This window comes from Lepisma saccharinum, chromosome 24 (genome assembly GCF_977018435.1).
Source record: "Lepisma saccharinum chromosome 24, izLepSacc3.1, whole genome shotgun sequence".
Lineage (NCBI taxonomy): Eukaryota > Metazoa > Arthropoda > Insecta > Zygentoma > Lepismatidae > Lepisma > Lepisma saccharinum.
The window spans coordinates 30,914,311-30,923,262 of NC_139252.1; the positions used below are offsets into that span (position 1 = coordinate 30,914,311).

General features: G+C 38.5%; 1 long non-coding RNA gene across 1 annotated transcript in view; it reads left to right on the forward strand.

Moving 5' to 3' along the window:
• LOC145978446 (uncharacterized) overlaps positions 1–8,741 on the forward strand; it is a 430,067-nt gene extending 421,326 nt beyond the window's left edge. Inside the window, exon 6 of the long non-coding RNA XR_014440692.1 lies at positions 8,666–8,741. This is a non-coding gene — a long non-coding RNA (uncharacterized LOC145978446). The remainder of the gene's footprint in view (positions 1–8,665) is intronic.
• Positions 8,742–8,952: the final 211 nt, after the last annotated feature.

An 8,952-nucleotide genomic window follows, 5' to 3' on the forward strand; every position in this document is an offset into this window, starting at 1 on the left:
GTTGCCCTGGATTTGACGATTTTGTTTTCCGCAACTCTGGCTAGAAATCACTAAAAGGCGATGTGAGCCAATAGAAGAAGAAGAAGAAGAATTTGACATTTTCTATTGTCTGATGAACAAACGCATAAATATAATACAACGAAGCCTGCAGGAGAAGCCGCGTGGGTCGCTAGTAGTACTATTAAAATTAACGCATACAAAATTAGTTTTCCTTGTTTTCCAATTGGTTTGTATTCGCACTATGATAATTCGCAAAATTCTTATTTTATTATCCATAGATGGAGTAGCATTGTTATGCATGTTGATAAGTGTGCACTGTATTGTAATATTTTTTTTCGTTCAACGTAAAGTTCACTCGGGTAATAAGAAAATAACACGAAAACTGCATCAGCTCTCAAGTAAAGCAAATTAATGTTACTTCAATGTTACACTCCAGATGAAGTGAAAAAGATCATCAATACATTTCAAGTTCTTTCTGATATGTGGGATCCCGAAATTTTGGTTCTGTGATTGGGATGATAATCTCAGTGTGAATCATAATTCTGGAATACACACAGAATTTAAAATGCATCAAATCATGGCTGATGCATTTTGGTGCATAAATTGACATAGTTGATGTGTAATTTTGGTTCATTTGAAATTATGAGGCCGTATCTTATCAGTTGATGCATTTTTAGTGCATCAGACGGAACGACAGCTGATAAAAGTGCCCTTTGATGCATTTCTGTGTGTATTTCGATCCACCAAAGTGACATTGATGTGTCAATTGACATGTTTTGGCTTCTGTGTGTATAATAAATGCACCTGCCCCCCTCATTTTTTGTGGCACCAACACTGAATTAACAACATCAGTGGTGTGCCCAATGGGGGTTGGTGGATGTCATACCCCCCACCCCATCAGTGGCAACGTATTTCTAAACAAAAGGAATGTCAAAGGCACAAAATGATGGCAAAATCTGGCCTTACTACTAAAAATGTTATGTCTTTCGAAAATCCTGAGCTCGCCACTGAACAACGTACAAACTAATACAATTTATTTTCCACTGTTTAGTTCCGTTAATGCATTATGGGTACTTAACTTCCATTATTTTAACTCTCAGTTAAGTTAACAGAAGTTTAGTTGTATTTTACTTTTCAGCGATTTTATATTTTTCATGTCTCACACGATTTCTTTTGAATGACGTCTCGTTCTGAATTCCTGTACTTCCCTCATTATTTTCCTACATTGATACACTCTTGTTTTTGTTGCATTCGTTTATAAATTCCCCTCCTCCCCCCACAGAAACACGCACGCAGACAATCAAGGATTTATAGGGCACGGGGCTATTCATTTGGAACTCCTAGACTCGTTATATCTTTCCTACGTTAAAAGAGAGTTCTTCGCAAATGCTTCAGGAGAGACGGTCGGATGTAATTCATCCTACGCCGAAACCAGTTTTTATCGTCTTGCAATGACACTCCCTCATTATTTTTTTTTCCGTTCACGCTCTCCTCCCGCCCTTCGTCTGCTCTTGGTGTCCCTGTGCCGTGCCAAAACTTCGGAACAGCCAAGCTAACACTTGAGTACAGTGCGAGAGGTATAGGCCTAGAGATATCGAAAGTTTCGTTCGATCGAATACGACAGGAAAACAAGTTTCTTCCAGCCATCTGAACACCGAACATTATTTACGTATATCATATTACCCGATTAGCTTAGAAATTTTATAAACTTAGTTCCAAACAAATCATTGTGAATTCTAATTCATCTTTACGTTTACAATAATGTTTTATTTTCATGACTGCAGTACACATGGTATTGAATGTTTTCAACTTGCTGTTTGATAAAGACTTCCCGCCCTCAGATCTTTAGGAAGAACAACAATAACATTCATTAATTTATTACTAAAACCTTACAGAAAATTGCTTGACCTGAACTAATGATGTAAATGCATTAATGTGTTATTGAATTAGGGAAATGTATTCCAGTGTGTCTTGATGCATTTATCTTATCTAGTTTTTTTTCTGCCTTGATCCATTAATTCATTCATCTTCTTTTTCTGTCTTGATGCACTGAAGTTTCTCTTTATGCATTATTTTATGTATTTCCTTGTCCGGTCTGATGCACTCCAGTTTCTCTTGATGCATTATTTCATGAATTTTGTTTTCTGCCTTCATGCCCTTGTTTCTCTTCATGCATTATTGAATTAATTTTATTTTCTGTCTTGATGCATTTTATTTTATCTTAATGCATTATTTTATTCATCTCCTTATCTGTCTTGATGCACTCCAGTTTATCATGATGCATTATTTCAATACATTTTTTGTCTTTATGCATTTCACTTTCAATTGATGCATTATATTTTTGCCTTTTCTTCTCTGTATCTATACAGTATTCAGACGTCCCCTTCAAACGGAGGCAAATGAGGTTCTTGCAACGGAAAACAAAACAGAGAACCACACAGGTGATTTTCAATTTTCAATATTAGTCAAAGGTTTCACTATTATAGTACTTCCCAATGTGTGCGTGCTTTTTAAACAAAGAATATAAAATTTGAACTACAGGTGGCACTGAATGTTATGTTGTATATAATTATTCATTATTAGGTCTGGTATTAGCTATATTATTGTTTCTCTCTTTAATTAATATATAAATAATCCTTCTTGTGTACATTTAGTTTCGTTTAACCTGTTGGTCTAAATTGTTACTACACTTTGTAGAATTAACTACACTCGTTTTATGGAAATTATATTTTATTATGCTAATTCCTGTTAATTTCTTTAATTAGATTTTTTCGGTTAGGGCCATGAAAAATTTTCCATGTCTGAGTAATATTATATTATACTAGCTGATTGCCCGGCGTTGCCCGGATATTTATTTATCCGAATCTTCTATTAGACAGGAATATAATGAATTCTAACTATAGTGTAAAATGAACTTGGAGTTGAATGGCATTGGGAGTGTCACTATTTATCTTAGCGACCCCGAAAACTATGGATTCCACACTAATATCGGTCGTTTTACATGTTACCCTCTTCCCACCCCCACTCCTAGTGTGTGCCAGAGGTGTCTTGGAGTTGAATGGCATTGGGAGTGTCACTATTCATCTTAGCGACCTCGAAAACTGTGGATTCCACACTACTATCGGTCGTTTTCGATTATATTTAGATATCAGCCCCTTCTCACCCCCACACCTTGGGGTGCCAGGGGTGTCTTGGAGTTGAACTGCATTGGGAGAGTCACTCTTCATCTTAGCGACACCGACAACTATAGATTCCACACTACTATCGGTCCTTTTCGATTATTTTTACATGTCACCCCTTCCCACCCAACCCCTAGGGGTGCCCTGGGTGTCTTACCCCCACAGTATTTCTTTTGAGATTGCAAGTGACACGTGTACGAAGTTTGGTTGAAATCGGTCCAGGCGCTCGAGAGTTATGCCGGAACAACACACACATTGATAACTTTGGTATCCTGAAAATTCATAAGGGAATAATGGCTTCCCTTTTAGTCAGTGTTATATTTTTCCATGTAGTGGCGCCAACTTAGGGGGCATGTGGGGCTCGAGCCCATCCAATAACTTGCCTCGTAATTTTATTTTATTTTAGAAGTTAAGTCCGCGCATTTGAAAAAACAAACTGTCTCATAATAATGATGCTAATTGCCACAATTCATTTACCGTTCATAAGAATTAGTTAAATCTCAAATTTGATGTAATATTTACACAGTCCTTAGTCAAATCGTCATTGTGATGTGACGTGTTACGGGTTGTATACATTTTTTATGTAACGAATAAGTTGGCTACACTGTTTCCAAGACCTTTTTATCAATAGAGCATGGCGAACCATTGTAGACCATAGCGAACAATACGTATCGCAACAGAAGCTTTTTCCTTTCAGGGAGGGATGCCCTTTCAGTGGCGTGTTTGTTTGTCATTTCATTTTGGGAAGTAGTTATTTTTGTAAATTTCTATACATGTTACCAATCAGTAAACTAAAGTAATGCCTTACGGTTTTAAGTAGCCGAGAACATTGGTTCTAACCTAGGTCATTTCATCTTTTAACACTTACACGTAATTTAGAAACATTTGATATACAGTAAAACCTCGTTAATCCGGACTAATGTGTGGGATAAGTTGACAGGGTTAACGAAAGTCCGGATTAACTGAAATAACCTAAATGAACAGTAGAAAGTGCATTAAAACTCCGTTTATAGCAACAAACACGTTTATTATGGTGTATTTAAAGGGCACAGGCCTAAATACACTGTACAGTACAGTACAAAGTCTGCGGGAAACAGAATTTCACCAGTGGTTGACTGCCTTTTCTTTGGGAAGTTCTTTTGTTGACTTCTAGCCACATTTAAAACCTTGCATTCTGCTTTTTTTCTTTTACCTTTTCCCTTTCCGGATTAAGCGAAGTCCGGTTTATCGAGATTTTACTGTATTTACATTCTAAGAAAACCCAAACTCGTACAAACAGCGAAAACTAGGCCAAATTTCTATTGCCAGGTTCAAACTTATCATTTAATCTACCTACAAGTTTCTTGTGAACACTCTAATACATTTTCGGTGAGGTTGTTCTGTTGCAAAATGGTGTCCTTCAATGAGCAATTCTACATACTTTTCGGCAGGGAAATCTTTGATGACTTGACAATTAATGGACACGAATGATTTTTCAGTCGTTGTTTCTTTTAGTTAAGAATTTCATTTTATTTGAGGGGGATAAAACCATCCGGTAAAACTATCAAAGCCGGGAGTCGGATTTCTTCAAATTTACAGAAGAAAGTACTTACGGAATTGAGTTTCTGTGTAATTTCGGAAGGTCGTACGAAGTGTTTACTCGAATTTTTCAATGTATTTGGCCGCTAATTCATGTATTTTTCTATAATAATGTCCGTCCGATGCACGAAAGCTGTTGCTTGCGTCTCCATCCATGTACTTGAACCGGATGTTGCGAGCATCTGATGACGTAATCCCCGGTGTTTCCAAACACACAGTTTTTTCACTATATTGCCCAACCTAAAGCAACCTAACCTAACCTTACCGTAATGGTGCGTGGGGCTATCGTGAATGGTTTTTGGGGCTATTCGTGGATGGTCATACTATCCCGAATGGTTTTTGGGGCTATGCGTGTTCAGGAAGCGAGAAAAGAACGAACAATAATTACTCGATATGTCGATAATAGATACTAATTTCGTTAAAAAAAACTGAATCCCTTGTTAAACAATCTTTTGCAATGCAGAATAGGTAATACGAACGTCAACAATTACAGAAAAACGAGTTACAGACAATTCCCGGCTTTGATAGTTTTACCAAGCATCCCTGGCAGAGATAAAAATAATATCCTTTGCTGGAGATAAAATGTTTTTTGGGGGGGGATCCCCGGCATCCCCCCCGTTAAATACATACACGATACTTGTATATTCCGTGGTATTTTAGCTGGCGTAATGCACCGAGAATCCTTGTGTTCAATGCTGGTGAAGTTACATTCATTTCCTTCTCATCGTCGCCACGATTAACCTTTGGAGATATAGAAAAGGGGGGGGGGCGTGAAGCAATCAAAATGCAACCCTCCCGGAAAAGTTCTGTGCTGAATCGCCGCAGGTTTGCGTGAAGGCAATCGCAATACATTTAAGTTTCTTTTTTTGTACAAAGGGGAGGGGGGGATGTCACAGTTGTCGAAAAGCGGTAAGGAAACCGTGAACCCTTTCTGGGCTAATCTCTGTAAGAGTGGGTGTACATAACAGATCATGCAATTCCCATAAAACGCGAGGAGAGTGTTATCAGATGAGTTGCCCCTCCCCTCCCCCCACCATGTCCTTTCTGAATTCCGCCAAGTCCCTTGCGATGAACACGCAAACGGCCTCTTCCACAAAAGTGGGGGAGGGAGGGAGCACACTTTGAAGGAAAATCCATAAATCAGGCGTCGTTCCAGCACATTATATACATTTCTCATGTTCGTCTGATATGATGAAACAATTTCGGATATCGTTCCTTTCTTGTTTTTTTTTTGTTTTTTTTGTTTTTTTACGTGCGTTATCTTACCTGGACAAGAAGAATTGGTTATATAGCTGCAAGTTTTTCTTCCAAACAAAGTATAAGGGACCCTCCCTACTATGTTTAACGGTGTCCAGGTTCGTTGGGGATTACCAGAGGCCAAACTTTAAAAAATACATTTTTAGATTTCACAAATGATTTTATACATAGCGAGAATTTATACAACTAAACTGTTACATGACCGACAGGCACGTATCTAGAAATACATTTCGGGGGGAGGGGGGTGTCCGACGAGTGTCTCATTAATAATAATAATAATTAGTATTATTATTAGATCCTAATTAAAATTAAATAATATTAATTAAATATGTTTGATGAATCGGGACTGGACCTACAGTTTAAAATGGGATCCGAACCACTATGTGCCTCCACCAGGTATCGAACCCGGGATCCCAAGGCGACGACGTTACCACTACGCCATCGGAGAGGCCAATTAAATATGTAAATTAATTAATATTGTATTGTTGTTATTACATGAATATGTAAAAAGGTGGTAAAGGAATAGATATATAACAGCACGTGTTCATTATCTAACGTATCAAAATTTGTTTAACACAAGTGCCTGGCAAGGAAATCAATGTTGAATTGAGGAAAATTAAAGCTCCTGCTTTCCAGTAAGTTAGTGGAGAAAATAACCATATATTATAAAAAAAAAAAGATGCTAAACAATTATATTTTGATTATTTAATTTTAGTAGTTGGTAAGTCTTTCGGGGGGTGGGTCCCCTCTTCCCCCGCTATTTTGGGAAGGACAGGCAAACTTTAGCCTTATTTTCAAAGAATGGTCATTTCTCAACCGATTGAAAGTCATTTCATGTTCCTGGGTGCATTACATTATAGAATATGTGAAAAAACTCCCCATTTTTATGATTTTTTCAAAGAAAGTTGGGGGCCGCGGCTCACCCAACCCCTCTTATTGGCTTTGGCGTTTTGATTTCTGCACGGTTGCATGCCCTGATGTTCTAGCTGCAAAACAAAAGTTACCCGAAGTAGATTTCTCAGTCTCCGAGATATAACGTTTTTCTGAAATAAGTGTAAAATTTAAAAATCGCGCGCAAAGGCTGCGGCCAGAGAGAAAGGCTACTTTCCAAAGCCCCCTCGGCGGTCTAAAGGTTAAAGCATGCACAAACTGGTATCTGGAGATAGCACATGGTGTATTTAAAATAAGCCAAAATGGGCTACATAAGCTGTATGTATGTATGTATATGCATATATCCATCAATGCAATGAAACTAAAACAGTAAGATAAAATGAGTTTTTTTTCCCCAAGCCCAACTGAACTTTCATCAAGGCTCTTGCCCCCCCCCCTAATCAGAGGGTCTGCGCACGCCTATGTACACGACTCTTACTTACCGAGTTGAACGAATATCTGGAATCACCCTCACCCAATTTAGCAAATTACTGTGCAAATTAATGTTGCGGCTAACTTCAAACGACGGGCTCAGGACTTAGCCAAGAATCTAGATAAGCAAGCTACGTGGGTACGTGTTGATAAGTTGGCAAGATTCGTAGATAAAGCAAGAAAGGTCTTGGAGCTACATCGATAAGAAGAAGGCGTCCTCAGTACAATGTAGCCAGGTCCTCTTGACTCTTACTCGCTCTAGGACTTTGCATGTCCCCAGATTGAATCTAATTCCTCCGAACGGTCCGGCGATTCTTATCAAATGGGCGTGTCAGATTTCCAAAGTGAAGTTAATGAGCTTGGCAATTGCGCCAGGTGAAGAATAGAGGAAGAAAAGGAAAGAGGTTGAATTAGTGACTCGGTTTATTGTTCATTACGCGTACGTATATATTGTCCTTCTCTCCCTTTCACGCACACACACGCACGCACATGTGAGCGCCTACGCTAAGGGAAAAGGAGGAGTGCTTACGTCTAATTGTGGTGTCAGTCCGTGTTATCTCGTTTGTCGGGTCCGTTTCTTGGAATGTCGCTTCTTTCCCAATGTTGCCAGGTTCAAAATCGTTGGTTGTGGAAAATATCTCGTTGATTCCACTGAGACTTATTTTCTTAAGATTTGCTTACATTGAATTGACTGCTTTTTAAACTGGGTTAATTCATGCTGTTCGTTTTAATTTGGGGTCTCCCTTATCGCCCAAGTCTCTAGCAACCACACCTTCTGACGTCATCGCGGAATGCCTCTATTGTTATGATTAGTTCCCTTAGAACTGCAAATGCATTATTTACGCTAAGAGAACTATCAAGCCTAACCTAACAACAAAGATATATATGCTAACAATGAAAGCATTCCGCGATGACGTCAGAAGGGAAGGTTGCTAGAGGCTTGTGTGCTAAGAGAGACCCTTTAATCTGGCGCTGAAGTTCCCTACCGAACGATTGTAAGATTAGATTCGTTGAGATCCGACACTTCCGTAGGCAAATAATATAATACAAAGGAATGTATTTGCATTTGGAACAATAACAAACAATTATTGTTGATTTTTCTGACAAATTTAGTTGTTTTACTGCGTACTAACTCTTCCTTTCTAAATTTAACTGATGTTTTCGTTTAATCTTTAGTTAAGTTAGTTTAGTTAACTTCGTATGTCAGGACTATTAGAATACTGAATTTTTCTTTTGTGTTCAATTTGCATCAAATCAGCCAGTCTTTATTTTGTTACTTATCTTTTCAGATGACGAACTTCGAGACATTTTTCAGTCTGCCTACGATCCTGATGCTTCCCTCCACGGTGTGGAGTTGGCAACACTTCTTCTGTAAGTATGAGAATCTGTTTTCTACCATTTTGATTCGCTTGACCGAAAGTTTTCAATTAGCGTGTTCAACCCGCTGTTTTCCCTTATAATCTGCACGGCACTCACGTGGTAGGACAAGTTTTCAACGATCACGAAAGAGATTCGTTTTCTTGAATATGACGTGAGGCTCAGGTACCTTCTTGCACAGCCAGAACAATCATTAAAG